We start from the raw sequence: 18,096 nt of genomic DNA on the forward strand, positions 1-18,096 counted from the left end.
TAAATATGAAAATTGAAAGTCTAACACTAATTTCTTTCCCAATACCCTGGTATGCATTGAAAGGCTTCCATATACTCTCAAAAAACACTAATACTGATTTGAAGATACACAGTTCAAGGATATAATTGGAAGTGGAATTGCTGGATTAGAACACGGACATCATCAACTTTGTAGTATATTGCTAAGTGATTGCATTAATGTTTGTTCCAGTTTTCACTTTCATTGGCAGTGAACTAGTGCTCCTACATTTGTCTTACATCCTTGTCAACACCTACTATTAGCAGTCTTTCAAAATTTTTGCCAATTTGATAGGTATGATTTATTGTCTCTTTTTTATAGTAAGATTTACATTTTTCTCCTTGCTACTGAGTTTGAGCATCTGTTCCTATATTTATTGGGACATTCAGATGTCTTCTGTAAATTGTTTCTTTTGTCTCTTTTCCTCCTGGATTTTTTTTGGGGGGAGAGGTCTTTTTCTTATAAATGCGTAAAACATTCTTGTACTATACCTTTACATATATACAAACATATATATGGCTCATTTATCCTCCTGCTTACTCAGCATGTTCACTAGGATGTCATTGCTTTTATATGCATCCTAGACCTACTATGACCAAAATGGAATTCCTGATCTTCCCTCAATACCACCTCCATCTGTAGTCTTTCCCATTTCAGTTCCTAGAAACTCCATCTTTCCAGTTTGGCTGGAACTCCTAGAATCATCATTTACTGTTCTCATTCTCTCCCAATCTATATTGCATTGGCAGCAAATTCTGTTGACTGTACTTTAAAAATACACCAGAATCTGACTACTTTTAATTGCCATCATCTCTGGTCTGGATAATCACAAGAGCCCACAGCTTGTCTCCCTCTCTCCCTCCTTGTTCTTGCACACCCTCTCCTCTGACTCCAGTCTACTCTCACAAGAAAGGTTATGGAAATTAGAAAAAAATGGCTAATTTCAAGAAAGCTTTGCTAATATGATAATTTTGATAAAAGTGACCAGAGACTTCTGAATTCTATCAAACATTTATAGAAAAATTAATGTCAATTCTTCTCAAACTCTTCCAAAGAATTAAAAAGGAGGTAACTAACACTCCCAAACTCATTTTACAAAGCCAGTATTATCCTGATACCAAAGCCAGATAAAGACACTGTAAGAACACTACAGGTCAATATTCCTGATGAGCATAGATGCAAAAATTCTCAACAAAATACTAGCAAACCAAATTTAACAGCACATTAAAAGAATTATACATCATTATCAAGTGGGAATTATCCTTGGGATGAAACAATGGTTCAATATACACAAATCAAAAATAAATATACCACAATAATAGAATGAAAGATAAAAATCACATGAGCATATCAATAGATACAGAAAAAGATACATTTGACAAAATTCAACATTCTTTCATGATACATACCCTTAAGAAATTAGGTATAGAAGGAATGTACCTCAACAGATACAAGATACTTAAAAGTTGTTAAGATAGTAAATCTTGAATGTTATTAGCAGAAAAAAAATATGGAGTTCCATTTGAGTGTGGCACAGTAATTAAAACACTGCAAGACTACATGAAACTGAAATTTTGTTTTCTACTCTTTGCTCTAGTTCCTACTGCTACTTACTCAGCAAAAATTACCAGGGGAAAGGATTCCCAAGTTGAACAATTTATTGTTTTGTTTTTGGAGCTCTTCCAGAGTCTAATCTGTCATGCTCCTCCACATTGTCATTGAAAACATGATTTGTTTCTCCTCATCCTTGGAAAGTTTGCTTCTCAGACTGTACCTAGTCCCATCACTTTCCTCCATGTGTGGAAGTGACTGCTATTCTTTGCTCACCTATGAGGGGCTTGTTCCTCTAGGAATGTCCTTCGTTAACAGTAAGAGTATCCATTGCTCTTTAGTTTTAATGAAAAGAATACTCTTAAATTTACCTGGTGTTTTCCTGCTACCATGCAAAGGATGGTCTTTTATATCCTACATCTAAACTGAAAGTGGAACTCCCTTGCACTTTCCACCCCCTAAATTCAGGGTAAAGTGACACAATCAATTGTACACATTTAAGGTATAAAATTTGATATGTTTTGTCTATGTTTTTGACTATTCATTTTCTCGCCTGTGTTTTTGGATATCTTTCCTTTAAATGTTTTCAAGATTATAAAGCATACTCCCCACTGGTATATAATTTCCATAAGGGACATGCCTTCAACACCACTTCATGTCAGGGCTTGGAATAATGTGTGGAACATAGGGAGTAGATGAATGAAGAGTCTCTATGACCTAGCAGAAAAAATACAGATTTTGATCTGGAATCAATCTCTGCTAAGCCGCTTACTAACTGTGTGACCCTTGCAAAATACTTAGCTTCTTTGAGTGACGTTCTCCAACCTGAATACTAGGCTGGGTGTATCTATCTTGTGAGATCTGAATATAAAGACTCACATGAAGAAGATGTGAGTGTTGTAGTTGATTCTGTGTCAGTCAGGATGATGGTGTGTACCGATTGCTAAAAAGAAGTCAGGGATAGTCTTGGTAACATTAAGCAGCTTAATATCTATATAGCAAGGTAGCCTATGGGTTTAACTATTTAGAACATGTCTCCTGAATGGTGTTTTATACTGACCATGAATTTTAAGAATGAAGTGAAATTTGGAGCACATCCAGGAAAAAACTGCAAGCATAGTGAGGGGTCTGGAAATGATCACATGTCCTCATAGTTTTAGATCTGATGATGATGGGTGATTTTTGTGGATGATTTTAAGTGAAGACATGATTACTATTGGCTAATATTTAAACTGCCTTGTAAATAAGGAGGGGACCTGTTCTTTGTTTTAGAGGGAATTCTTGGTATTAGCTGGTGTTAGGCACAGGAACATACATTTTGAACCTAATATAGGGAAAAACGCTCTCACACATGGAGTGCTTGGCAAAATAGGGTCTTACCTGTTACCTGTAAGCATTCAGGTAGCTGAGTGGCCACTTGTCAGAGAAATTAGAGCAGATCTTCTAGCAGGAAAGAGAAATCAGGCTGAGCAACCTTGACAAACCTCTTCCAACTTCAAGTTTCTGTGATTCAACAACTCACTAATTGGAAGCCATTAAATTATGCCAGTTGCTAGGCTGAAGGCTGATTACCAACTAGCCTAGGTAGGGCTCCTAGGGGAAGATAAAAATAATTATATAAGGATTTACTCAGCTGGAGGTCAAGATTTGTAAATAACTGAGGAGGCATCCCTATTGATAAAGAAATGGATTATCAGAGTTTTGAGTGGCTGTTTCTAATAAGCAGGCCCTTATGAGATATAACCTGATGAACATTGGACTGGATCACCTGACTCTAAATCCCTGCACTGTTACCACTTCTACTGTTACCTGAAGTTCTATGATTAGAGGATTCTTTCTTAACCTTAGAGAGTGTTGATTTGTCAGTGGCTACCTATTAAAGTGAATTAAGCCAGTGCTTACATTAAAAAAAAAAAACATTGTATTTATTTATTTGAGAGAGAGAGAAAAAACAAGCAGGGATGAGGGGAAGAAGGAGAGAGAGAAATAGAGAAACAGACTCCCTGCTGAGCAGGGAGCCCAACATAGGGCTCTATCCCAGGACCTGGAGATCATGACCTGAGCCAAAGGCAGATGCTTAACCAACTGAGCCACCCAGGTGCCCCAGTGCTTAAAATTTTTTTAAATTAGTCGAATGAAAATTTTTTTCAAGTAAAAATTTATGGGACAATTGCATATAAATTTTTAAAAAATGAGAAGTGTTCTGGATAAAATAGAAAGCTCTGCCTACTGAGATTGTTTTCATTTTCTCTATACTTCCTTCTTCAAAGACCCTCCACCGAAATTTTGGGTTCTTCAGGGCAAAGATTAGAAAACAGTCTGCGAACTGTCAGCAGTCAGTTAACAGAGGGTTATATAGAGTATCTGACTTGGGTGGGGAGGAGGAAAAAAGCCAGATGCAAATTTTTCCTGTTTTCTCATTTTGGTGAGTCTGAGGCTTTAGGTTTCCTAGTACCAAGAATGAGACTTTGCTTTAAGGTTTCCATCTCTTTTGAAATTGGCTAACCTTCTTCCAAGTTAATCATATCCAGCCCCTAGGAGATGATTCAGGCAAAGAGTATATATGCATCAGTCAGATCCCAGTGGGAAATAGATTTACACATGCAAACTAGGATAATTTGGGGAAGATTATTAAAGGGAAGAAGTGTTAGTATAGGAAACCATAAGCAGGGCAGCCCAGGTGGCTCAGCGGTTTAGCACCGCCTTCAGCCCAGGGTGTGATCCTGGAGACCCGGGATCGAATTCCACGTTGGGCTCCCTGCATGGAGCCTGCTTCTCCCTCTGCCTGTGTCTCTGTGTCTCTCATGAATAAATAAAATCTTAAAAAAAAAAAAAAAAAAGGAAACCATAAGCAATGTTCTGGACTTAATAGCAGCGACAACTGTTCCCCTTGAGGCTAAAATAAATACAGGGAGAGGTTTTAGAACCCAAAAGGAGAGAGTCTTGTCAAGCAGGCTCAGTGGAAAATAGTTCCCTCAGGCAGGGGCACAACCGAAAAGTTGACTTTGCAAAGAGGAAGCCAGGGCAACAAATATCCTTACTCCTCACCTTTCCCCTAGTTTCTTATTGAGGGGTCCTAACAGCCAACCCCAACTGGAGGTCAGAGGGTGAGAGTATGCCTGTCAATGTGAGCATCACAGATAGAGCATCTTGGGCAGAAAGGAGGAGAAGAAGGTGACGAGCAGACCCATGGGGCAAATGGAACTTATCAGAACAATAAAAACTTTTGGAAAAGAAAATCTACCGACGAATAAACCTGTTTTGAATGCTGGCTAGTGCAAAAGAATGCACTAAATGTAAAGGAGGAAATTATTCTTCAACTTTCTAAAACCTTCAGCAATGATTCAGATTAGAAGACTGCTGGGGCTTTGGGGTATTGGCTGGTGAACTCTATCTTCTAGGACCCTGCAGTGACTAGAGCACGGCTTTCTCCTCATGGTGTCATTAGAGCCTGGATCACCAACTAATCCCACAAGCTTCATCGTTACTGTTTTCCCTCTAAATCTCAAGAGCCAGAAGTATGACACAGGGGAGTGCATCTCCTTCTACCATATCCCATCCAAATTTACCACAGATGAAAGTAACTACAGTGCTATAACATTCCAGGGGCTATTAACATCTATTTTAAGTCATATGTATTATTTATGCATATATATTATACATGCATCACACACATATATGTGCAATTATATACACATTTATTCATTTACTTGAGGTTTCCTAAGTTATAGAAAACTTACAAAATTGACTAAAAAAAGTAAGTTTCAGGAAACTGAAATCATGGTTTTAAGCCTTCCTACTAAGACAACTGATAAGCCAAACAGGCTTACATATAATTTCAGGAAACTATAAATTATACACATATGTCTATAAATGATGTATATGGAATAAATTTGTAATTGTAAATTTATATATACAAATTAATTAATTAATTAAGTTGGTATAAATTATTGCTATATTCTCCTAACTTTTTTAATTTAAAAACTCTGGCGGGAAAGGTTATAGACTCACATGCAATTGTTAAATAATAAAGATCCAATGATATAGTTAAGATACAGACAATTTTATTCCTGTAAGGATCACTTCTATTGCCTTTTTATAATCCATTTTTCTTACTACTTGCCCAGACTGGAAGTTAACACCTGGCAACCAATAGCCTGTTCTCCAATTCTATAATTTTGTTATTTCAAGAATGTTGTATGAATTGAATCATTCAGTATATAAGCTTTTGGGACTAGTTTTTTTAAAAAAAAATACTCTACCAATTCTCAAGTTGTTGAGTGTATAAATAGTTTGTTTCATTTTATTGCTGAGTGACATTTCATAGTATGAAATGTCTATAGTTTAGCTATTTATTTTGGAAAACATTTGGGTTATTTCCAGTTTGGAAATATCATAAATAAAGCTGTTTTAAACATTTACGTACTGGTTTTGGGATGAACATAAATTTTTGTTTCTCTGGGATAAATTCCCAGGAGTGCAATTGTTGGATTGCATAATAGTTGCATAGTTAGGTTTTTAAGGAAATGGCCAACAGTCTTCCAGAGTGGCTGTATCATTTTATATCCCATCTATGATGCATGAGTTTTTCTGCATTCTGCTAGTATTTGGTGTTGGCACTATTTTTTTTTTATGTTAGATATTCTGATAAGTATGTAGTGATATTGCATTGTAGTTTTGGTCTGCATTTCCCTAATGGCTAATGATGTTGAACATCACTTCATGTGCTTATTTGTATGTCCTCTTTGAATGAAGTATCTCATTGTCTTTTTATGTCCCTGCCATTTCTAATTGGAATGGGTATTTTGTTTTGTTTTTTAACAATTGAGATTTGAGGTTTCTTTATATATTCTGGATAATAGTCCTTTGTTAGTTATGTGGTTTGCAAATATTTTCTTCCATTTTGTATCCTGTCTTTTCACTTTCACAGAGGACCTTTCATACAGTCAAAAATTTTTAAGTCCAATTTATCACTTTTTCTTTCCATGGATGGTGGTTTTTTTTTTTAAGATTTTATTTATTCATGAGACACAGAGAGAGAGAGAGAGAGAGAGAGAGAGAGAGAGAGAAAGAGAGAGGCAGAGACACAGGCAGAGAGAAGCAGGCCCCATGCAGGGAGCGTGACTCAGGACTAGATCCCGGGACCCTAGAATCACGCCCTGGGCCGAAGGCAGGTGCTCAACCACTGAGCCACCCAGGGATCCCCCGATGGTGCTTTTGATATCGTCTAAGAACGCTGTCTGGCCCTAGATACTAAAGATTTTCTCTTATTTTTTTTTCCTGAAAGTTTATAATTTTATAAAGTTAAAATATTAAACCTAAACTTTTGACTCATTTTGGGTTAATTTTTGCATAAGGTATGAGGTTTAGGCTGAGGCTCATTTTCTTAGCCTATGGATGTCTAATCACTCTAGCACCATTTGTTGAAAAGGCTATCTTTCATCCGTTGAATTACTCTTACAACCTTGTCAAAGATTCATGTGGGTCTATGTATAAGTTCTCTATTCTGTCCCATTGATCTATGTATCTATCTCTCTGCCAACACTGCACAGCTTTGATCACTATATAAGTCTTGAAGTCAGATATATTGATTCCTCCCACTTTATTCTTTTTAAAAATTGTTTTAGCTCTTCTTTTTAAAAAAAAAAAAAGATTTTAATTTACTTATTCATGAGAGATACAGAGAGAGACATACGCAGAGGGAGAGGCAGGATCCCAGGACCTGATCATGACCTGAGCTGAAGGCAGATGCTCAATCACTGAGCCACCCAGGTGCCCGTTTTAGCTATTCTACTTCCTTTGCCTTTCCATATAAGTTTTACAACAATCTTATCTATATCTACAGAGAATCTTGCTAAGATTTTGATAGAAGTTGCATCGAAACTATAAATCAGGGCAGCCCCAGTGGCCCAGCGGTTTAGTGCTGCCCTCAGCCTGGGGTGTGATCCTGGATATCCCGGATTGAGTCCCACATCAGGCTCCCTGCATGTAACCGTGCTTCTCCCTCTGCTGTGTCTCTGCCTCTCTCTGTGTGTCTGTCATGAATATATAAATAAAATCTTTTTTAAAAAAATAAAAATAAAACTATAAATCAATTTGGGAGGAATAGATACATACCTATACTATGTTCAGTCTTCTAGTTCATGAACATAATGTGTCTTTCCATTTATTTAGAACTCTTATTTCTTTCATTAGCATTTTGTAATTTTTGGCCTAGGAGTTATACACGTTTTGTTAAACTTACATTTAAGTATTTCAGTTTTTTTGATGATTACTAAAAGTATTGATGTTTCATTTTAGTGTCCATTGCTCATATATAGAAAGACAATTTTTTAATAATAATTTTTTGAGTATAGTTGACCAGGGTTACATTATTTCCAGTTACAACATAGTCATTCAACATCTCTATATGTTATGCTATGCTTACTGAAGGTATAGCTACCAACTGTCACGATGCAATGCTATTACAATACCATTCACTTACTCCCTATGCTGTGCCTTTTATTCCTGTGATATATCCATTCCACAATTGGAAGACTGTATCTCCCACTCCTCTTCATCCATTTTGCCCATTCCTTCATCTCCCTTTTATCTGGCAACCATCAGTTTGTTCACTGTAGTTATAGGTCTGATTCTGTTCTTTGTTTATTCTTGTTTTTTGGCTTTTAGACTTCACATGTAAATGAAAGCATTTGGTGTTTGACTTTCTCAGTGTGACATATTTTGCCTAGCATAATATGCTCTAGGTCTATCCATGTTGTCACAAATGACAAGATCTCATCCTTTTTATGGCTGTGTAGTATTCCATCACACGTATTTGCACACCCCCCACTCCCTACCCACATACACATCTTCTTTAACCATTAATCTATCAGTGGACACTTAGGTTGCTTCCATATCTTGCCATAGGGATGCATATATTTTTAAAATAAATTTCTATGGTTTTGGGGGCAAATACTCAGTAGTAGAATTATTGGATCATATGGTATTTCTATTTTTAATGTTTTGAGGAACTTTCATACTGTTTTCCATAACAGTTCTACCAATTAACATTCTCACCAACAATGCATGAGGGGCTCTTTTTCTTCACATCCTTGTCAATACTTGCTTCTTATCTTTTTGACTTTAGACATTCTGACAAATATAAGGTCTCATTGTGGTTTTAATATGCATTTCTTTGATTATTAGTGATACTGATTTTGTATGTTTATTTTGTATCTGGTGACCTTGTCTCGCTGAACTCACTTATTAGTTCAAAATGATTTTTTTTATAGGTTCCTTTGGATTTTGTATGTAGAAAATCATGTCACAAATTATGTCTTCCTTTCTGATCTGATATGTTTTTATTTGCCTTATTGAATTAGCTCAGACTTCTAGTTTAATGCTGCATGAGAGTTGTAAGAAGAGCTATCTTTGCTTTATTATCAATTTTAGTGGAAAAGGATTCATTCAGTCTTTTCAGTTAAGTATGATGTTAGCGGTATATATACATATATATGTTTTTGTAGATGCTTTTTATTAAGTTGAAGAAGTGCCCCTCTATTCCTAGTTTTCTGTGAGATTTATCACAAATGAATGTTGACTAGTATCACATGCTTTTTCTTTGTCAGTTCATATGATCATGTGATTTTCTACTATAGCTTGCTAATAATGACAATTGACTATTTTTTTATAGTTGATTAATATTTCAGTATTTAATCAGTCTTACATCCCTGCTAAAAGCCCCATTTGCCATGGTATATGATTCTTTCATACGTTGCTGAGTTATATTTGCTTATATTTTGCTAAAAGTCTTTGTGTTTATGTTTATGAGGAATATTGATCTCTACTTTTTTGGAGGTAGGCTGTCTCTGGTTTTGGCATCAGAGTAATTTCAAGTCCATAAAATAAATTGGGAGTTTTTCTTTTATTTTCTAGAAGAGATTGTTTAGAATTGGTGTTAATTCTTCTTTAATTTCTTCGTAGAATTCTCCAGTGAAACTTCATTTTGGGAGTTTTAAAATTATACATTCAATTTCCTTAGGAGTTACAGCGTTATTCAAACGATCTATTTCACATCGAGTGAGATATAGCAGTTTGCGCTTTTCTGAGAATCGGTCAGCTTCATCTAAGTTGTCATATTCATGTGTGTAGAGTTGTTCCCTTATGTTACATATACGTAGTATTCCCTTATTATTCTTTTGATGTCATCATAATGTGTAGTGATATCCCTCTTTCATTCCTGATAAAGGTGATTTATTTCTTTTCTCTCTCCCTACCCCTTTGTCAGTCTTGCTAAAGGCAGGGTCTAATGTCCATTTAATGGATATTTTCTAATTACCAGCTTTTTAAAAAGTTGATTTTCTCTATTTTTATTCTGAATTGAATTTCACTGAATTCTGCTCTTACCTTTGACCATTGTATCTATGTCTTGGTGTGGTTGTCTTTGTGTTTATTCAGTTGAAGTTTGCTCAGTGTTTTGAATCTGTAGATTTCTGCCTTTTGCCAAATTTGGGAAGTTTTCAGCCATTATTTTCTCCAGTACTTTCTCAGTCTCACTCTTTCTCTATTCCTTCTAGGATTCCCATGAAATGAATATTTGATATTTTTGTTATGATCTCACAGGTCCTGAGTCTCTCTGAATCCCACCCACCCACCTTGCCCCCAGTCTATTTTCTTTTTCTTACTCAGAGGGGGTGATTTCTATTGCTCTATCTATAAGTTCATTAATTCTTTCTCTTGTCCCCTGAACTCTACTGCTGGGTCCATCCATTGAGTTTTCTATTTTCATTATTGTGTTTTTAGCTCTAAAATTTCCATCTGGCTCTTTTTTATATCTTCCATTTCCTTGCTGAATCTATTTCTTTGCTGAAACTTTCTACTTTTTTATTTGTTTTAAGAATCTTCATAATTCCTAATTAAAGCATTTTTATGATAGCTGATTTAAAATCTTTCTTAGAAAATTCTAATCTTTGGGGACCTGGGTGGCTCTATTGATAAAGCATGTGGTTCTCGATCTTGGGGTTGTAAATTCAAGCCCCACATTGGATGCAGAGCCTACTTAAAAAAGAAAGAAAGAAAGAAAAATCTTATTTTTTTGCTATCTTGGTATTAACATCAATCAATTGTAGTTTATCATTCATGTTGAGGTTTTCCTGGTAATTGGTATGATAATTTTTATATTAAAACCTGGTACTTGGGTATTATGTTCTGAGGCTTTAAATCTTATTTAAACCTGTCTTACTTGGCTTTTTGTGATACTACTCTGTCAGAGAAAGAGGGAGTGCCCCTTGCCTCATTACTCCCAAGTAGGGATGGTGATCCACCTTCCTCCCTTGGCTTCCATTGACATTCAAGTGGGGGCATTACTACTGAGTAAGAGTGGAAGTTTCAGGTTTCCCAGTAGGTGCTGATAACACCCTGGCATTATATTATTTCTTTGATCTCTAGGTCTCTAGTTTACCTTTTTTTCTCCACCTTTCAGAGCCACCTTTTATATTCAGTGGAAGGAATAAGAAAAAGTATGTTTATTCCATCTTCCTAGAAGATGAAATTAATCTTTTTTACTTTATAATTATGTTTCTTTTTCATTCATTGTATATTTAATAATCTTTGATCAATTACATCAGAACTTGTCCTATGTTATTGGTTTTTACGAATAACCAGTTTTTGCTTTATTGATCTTCTGTTTTCTTCTTTTCTAAAACATCAATTTCTGCCTTTATCTTCATTATAATCTCTTTTATTTCTTTGAGTTTATTCTATATTTTCTAATTTATACCTACCTGATTATTTTTCATTCTTTTTATATTATTTAGAATAAGCAATTAAGGCTATACATTTCTTACCATGCAATACTTTTGCTGCATTTTGCAAGTTTTGAAATGTAATGTCTAAATTTTTATTCAGCTATAAGCACTTTAAAATTTCAGTTTTGATTTTTCTCTTTACCTCATGAACTTTTTTTAACTTCCAAATGTATAGCAGTGGTTCTATGTAGTTATTTTTATTATCCACTTCAAACTTTCTTGCATTACAGAGAATATGAGTCTCTATTAACCTTACTAGTTGAAGTTATTAAGGCCTCATCTTTAGACAATAAATTACCACACACTCAATAAAATACTAGCCCTAATTGCAGCCTCCTTGACAGTTGGGCATCTTTGCTAGAGAAGATTAAAATGATCTCAGGTATTTTAGCCATTGCCTATTTTCTAACCCTAGCAGAAAAAAAGGATCAGAAATGGAAAAGAGTATACATTCATAGTTTTATTGCAGGATTGTTCAAAGAGAAAAGTATATTTGCCTACTATATCTTCCATGGTGATTATAGCATCTTCTTGATTTTTGATAAGATATCCCACTAGCCCAGAAAACCTGTCTGCTTTTAAGATTTCTAGGCTTCTTCGAAACACATCTATTTGAAGTGGCAAACTTAGCCTTGATTTGAGGTTTTTTGACTTCCCTAAGAGACCAACTATATCTGCAAATTTCTTAAAATATATAGCCATCTTTCCTCAGGTTTTGGTCTGTTCATTTTGCTTAATGTTGTTCATGAATTTTAGAAGGACAAAATAATCATCAAAAAGTTCAAAGGATTTTTTTCAAAGAAAACTGCAAGTTATTTAGATAAGGAATAAAGTTCTTAAGTGTTAATTTATTTATGTTATTTTTAAAAAGATTTTATTTATTTATTCATGAGAGACAGAGAGAGAGAGAGACAGGGAGAGGGAGAAGCAGGCTCCATGTAGGGAGCCCGATGAGGGACTCCATCCTGGGACTCCCGGATCACGCCCTGGGCTGAAGGCAGGCGCTAAACTGCTGAGCCACCCAGGGATCCCCTTAGGTGTTAATTTAAATTCATTATTTGGATCTCCAGGAATATCATTATTGATATAAAGTTGATCATATTTCTTTTAGAAAGTTCATTTTTATTGTCAAAAACCGAGGGGATGAGCTGGAGAATCTGGATTGTGTAGAGCCCAACTTCTATCTCCCCTTGATATCCAGCTATCTTGTAGTTTGATATCATATTTTTGACTTCTGGTAAAGCTTTTCCGTCACTTTATACTCTGTATTTTCACTTTGTTGTTGAAATTCTTTGAATGCACTTGAGGCATATACTGCTAATCCAGAATATCAGCTAAATCAGCAAGTAAAATATTCCTGTTTCTTCCATTATCTTCTATTCCCCAACTTATTTTACTTTTGTAGACTTGACCCAGTGTATCTGAGAGATAAGAAGTCTCAGGCCCTATCTTTTATTTATTTATTTTTGCTTGATTTGCCCAATTTTGAGCATTGCAAAGTCCTTCTCTTTAATGTGGAAGTGTCTTGCAAAGGCTTGGCAAAGAAGGTATTTTGACTGAACTGATGAACACCTTCAAGCAATACTTCTTTAATTGCCATATTTCCTTCATTTTTATATAATGCTTTAATAAATGGGGAAAACCAAGTTCCAGTTTCATCTTCATGTTCGTTGTGGTGTCTAGGGAGCAGCAAGGCTTGCAGATCTTGGAAAAATTTGCTTTTTCTTTTTTTTTTTATTTAATTTTTTTATTGGTGTTCAATTTGCCAACATATAGAATAATACCCAGTGCTCATCCCGTCAAGTGTCCACCTCATTGCCCGTCACCCAGTCACCCCCACCCCCTGCCCACTTCCCCTTCCACCACCCCTAGTTCATTTCCCAGAGTTAGGAGTCTTTCATGTTCTGTCTCCCTTTCTGATATTTCCCACTCATTTTTTCTCCTTTCCCCTTTATTCCCTTTCACTATTTTTTATATTCCCCAAACGAATGAGAACATATAATGTTTGTCCTTCTCCGATTGACTTACTTCACTCAGCATAATCCCCTCCAGTTCCATCCACGTCGAAGCAAATGGTGGGTATTTGTCGTTTCTAATGGCTGAGTAATATTCCATTGTATACATAGACCACATCTTCTTTATCCATTCATCTTTCGATGGACACCGAGGCTCCTTCCACAGTTTGGCTATTGTGGACATTGCTGCTAGAAACATCGGGGTGCAGGTGTCCCAGCGTTTCATTGCATCTGTATCTTTGGGGTAAATCCCCAGCAGTGCAATTGCTGGGTCGTAGGGCAGGTCTATTTTTAACTCTTTGAGGAACCTCCACACAGTTTTCCAAAGTGGCTGCACCAGTTCACATTCCCACCAACAGTGCAGGAGGGTTCCCCTTTCTCCACATCCTCTCCAACATTTGTGGTTTCCTACCTTGTTAATTTTCCCCATTCTCACTGGTGTGAGGTGGTATCTCATTGTGGTTTTGATTTGTATTTCCCTGATGGCAAGTGATGCGGAGCATTTCCTCATGTGCTTGTTGGCCATGTCTATGTCTTCCTCTGTGAGATTTCTGTTCATGGCCCATTTCATGATTGGATTGTTTTTTCTTAAACCAGTATCATAGAATACGTTTTCTGTTAACATATCTAGAATAATTTGGCTTTTATCCAAGTGATAGCTTATCTTCTGTTCCTCCAGTGAGGAAATCACATTCAAAGGTTGAATAATATGTAATACATAGTACTTCCCACATTCCACCTCTGTTTTTATCCAAACAGGTAGTTAGTGCCTACCTTGTCTTCAAGTTTTTCTGTTTGCCAGAAAGCCTTCTTTTTGTGATTCCTAAGAATTTTTCACACTATCATAGTGAAATGGTGCTATCAGGCATATATGAATTAAGAAGAACCAGAAAAGAAGAGGTTTGTTTCTTGGTAGAAGTATTTTGTCTTAATACCCACCATTTGCTTCAATGTGGATGGAACTGGAAGGTATTATGCTGAGTGAAGTAAGTCAATTGGAGAAGGACAAACATTGTATGTTCTCATTCACTTGGGGAATATAAATAATAGTGAAAGGGAATATAAGGGAAGGGAGAATAAATGTGTGGGAAATATCAGAAAGGGAGACAGAACATAAAGACTCCTAACTCTGGGAAACGAACTAGGGGTGGTGGAAGGGGAGGAGGGCGGGGGGTGGGGGTGAATGGGTGATGGGCACTGAGGGGGGCACTTGACAGGATGAGCACTGCGTGTTATTCTGTATGTTGGCAAATTGAACACCAATAAAAAATAAATTTATTATATAAAAAAAGAAACATTTGTTCTATTACCAAGGCTTTGCCTGGAATGTCATGTATAAGAGAGATATGCATGAACTCAGACATGACCAGAAAGCTTTAAGGAACTAACATTGACTTTATGGACCCAATAAAGCTCCTTGAAAAAAAAAAGAAGAAGTATCTTGTCTTTTCAGGATGTGCCTGGCTACATTTTCTTTCTTTCTTTTTTCTTTTTTTGAATTTTATTTATTTATTCATGAGAGACACAGAGAGGCAGAGACCTAGGCAGAGGGAGAAACAGGCTCCTCACAGGGAGCCTGATGTGGGACTTGATCCGAGGACCCCAAAATCAAGCCCTGAGCTGAAGGCAGCCACTCAACTGCTGAACCATCCAGACATCTCTATTTTCTTTCTTTAAATTCCTTTTTTATTTTTCTTTCTGGGCACATTTTCTATGTATTTTTTAACTAAAAGTTATTTTTCATGATGATGAAGAAATATAAATCTTTAAAGTTTTTATGTTGCACTTCAATTTTTTTCTATTTAAACTCTATTCTTTGGGAGATGGTTGTTGTATTAGTGAGATCTTAGTGCTTTTTTTCAGGATTCTTTGATCTCATGCAAGTTAAGAGGATCACTGGAAGTTTCTCATATCCAATGTAGTTATTAGCTACTGCTAATAGAGGCTTAGAGAAGATAGATACTGTTTTGTTTTTTATTTTTATTTTTAAAAAAGATTTTATTTATTTATTCATGAGGTAGAGAGAGAGGCAGAGACATAGGCAGAGGGAGAAGCGGGCTCCACGCAGGGAGCCCGATGCAGGACTCGATCCGGGGACTCCAGGACCACGGCCTGGGCTGAAAGCAGGTGCTAAACCACTGAGTCACCCAGGGATCCCCTGTTTTGTTCTTTAAATCATCACCAAGAAGCAATCCAACTAAGTTTTCCTGATGGTTGATTGCCCCTAAGGTGACTAAATTAGTCACTTGTTCTCCAATTTCAGAAAAATCCTGTCTCGTTTTTCAACATAGTACCTCTGAATTTCTTCCTTAGTTCCCAAAGAATATGCACAGCCAAGATAGTCCCCCAATAGCCTGGATGATGATATGGATGAATAATTTTGGCAGATGTCGGTTTAGAAGAATTTGCCCAGTTTTGAATCATTGTTTCAAATTTTTTGTATTTATCCTTTTTGACAGAAGGAAAGTTGAAATTCCACCATGATACTTTACCACCTTAATAGAAGTCTTCCTCTTTTGATGCCTAGAATTCAAATACTTTATTTTTGTTCCTCTCTCAGAATTTCATATTCATTTTTACAGAGAAATTCCAGAGTGGTAATTATGACAACTTCTTCCCTTTTCAGAAGGACGGTTAAATGAACCAATAGATGGCAAAAATCTCTTTCAGGATTGAGTGACAGATTTTAGTTCAAGAATAGTGCCATTTATTTCTTCAAGATTTAAGTCAGAAATACATTAGCTTGACAAACCACTTTGCTGTTTTGTTAATTCTGCTTCAAGTAGATCTTTCCATCCCTGACATATGTGTGAATGTACACAAATACACAACATATTTTTCATTCTTTTGGGATCTCGATAGAAAGCACAGAAGTCTCAAGGAGGCAGTCTCGTGGGCTATCAATGGAAGAGATTAATAGAGTCATAGAGAGTAATAGTCTTTCTCTTTGTCAGGGACTTGGATCTAAGGGTTTATATTTTTCACTGTTATGGTATAACCTCCTGCCATTGCTGAAAATCCAGCTGCATTACTGATAAAGGTTCAGACTAGAAATCTGTGCATTTTATGTAGTTTTCCCCTCCACAGATAGACTTGGAAAGTGAAGGTTTGCTACTTGGCTTTCTTTGCAAGCTTTGCCCCTTTGCTTACAGATTTGGGATTAAACTCCAATAGAGCAAACATTTTAATTTCCTTTAGGAAATCTAGGTGTTTCATTTGGATGGAATTATTTGTTACAAGAATGTGTACCAGTTGTGGTATATATTATCAAACAAATCCTGATTTTCTGTCAACAATTTAACAAGTGTTCATCCCTTACTCTCCTTTTTATTTTTTTCACTTTGCTTTTTCTTCTGCCTCTTTTCTACACCTGCTAGTGCTTTTAAATCTAATTTAAATGCTCTGAAATCTTCATTATTTTTCATCATGTCCTTAGAGTTGGCCCCATCTTGCATGAAGACTAAATGTTTTGGATTTTGTTTCCCTGTTCTGTTGTTGTGATTTTGTATCTTAGTCTAGAAATAGTCATGTTCACATTCAGAGTACTTTGGAATGACATTCACTTCAATAACAAATCTGTCAGACAGATTTTACTATTCGGCAGTAAAATGTCTACAAACCTTGGCTCTCAATTGTACTTCTTTGCTTTTTGGACCTGATGGTCTTCAAAATACTAGTGGATCATCAGTTTGAATCGGTCAGTAAGGGCTTTCTTGGTGCAATTGGTGACTTTCATGTCAACAGTTTTTCCATGGGGTTTGCCTTTGACTCCAAAATGAATGGTGCCATTAGTAGGTGAATTTCATACAAGCTGAAGCAAATTGAAAAATTTGTTGCTGAATTTCACCTTAACATTTTTTCTGTGGCTATTTGTGAAGGCTTTGAATTCATGTATTGGATCAATGAAGTTGAGTGGTGGTCCTGTTTCAGGATGCAGACTAAAACTCAATTTGTAGTGATATGAGTCACGAATTCATCAAAAAGTATGATACACATGTTAATTCTCTGGATGGCTGATTTTCCTTTGTGTCAGCTATTTCATCTTCCATGAACTTAGTTTTTAGTGGCTGAGAACCTTTAGTAACTGTACTCATTGTAGAGGCATTAGCTATAGCTGATTTCTCTTTATCATTTTGTTTTTGCTTTGAAATTTCTCCATTTTCCTCTTGCATAAAAGGTTGTATTTTAGGAACATTTTTACTACCTTTTTCATCTTACATGTCTGAATAGGATCTTCAGAAGATGTTTTCTGTAAATCTTGAATAGGTTGAATGTCCATGTGATATGCCCAAATCAACAAGGTGATTTTTACCACTTCAAGATTGCTCCATGTGCATCTTTTGCAGGCAAGGTTTTCCTATATTTTTGATCAATTCTATGACTTTCCAACCATCTATTTACATCTTCTTTTGCCCAGTCATTTGTAATTTTTGGCAGGTTCAGTGGTGCTGTCATTCTGATAGCTGTCTATAGAAAAGGAAATATGATTTAGTATTTTTATAAGTAAAATTTCAAATAATTAACTAATTTTTAATAGGTTATATATAAAAATATATGTATAACTATAAAAATTTCTTACAAAATTCAGAATGTTTAAAAAGATATATATGCCATCTAATTATCTTCCTGAGAGGAAATTACCATTACCAGTTTCTTCCGTATCCTATCAGAAAAATACTTCCAAACAAGTACATAAGCACTTTTTTTCACACAAAGGGCAATAT

The 18,096-nt window shown here is 35.9% G+C and overlaps 1 pseudogene; it reads right to left on the minus strand.

Moving 5' to 3' along the window:
- Positions 1-11,768: 11,768 nt before the first annotated feature.
- LOC119876986 lies at positions 11,769-17,827 on the minus strand (annotated as a pseudogene).
- Between the last annotated feature and the right edge of the window lie 269 nt (positions 17,828-18,096).

The sequence above is a fragment of the Canis lupus genome, chromosome 14, assembly GCF_011100685.1.
Source record: "Canis lupus familiaris isolate Mischka breed German Shepherd chromosome 14, alternate assembly UU_Cfam_GSD_1.0, whole genome shotgun sequence".
Classification (NCBI taxonomy): Eukaryota; Metazoa; Chordata; class Mammalia; order Carnivora; family Canidae; genus Canis; species Canis lupus.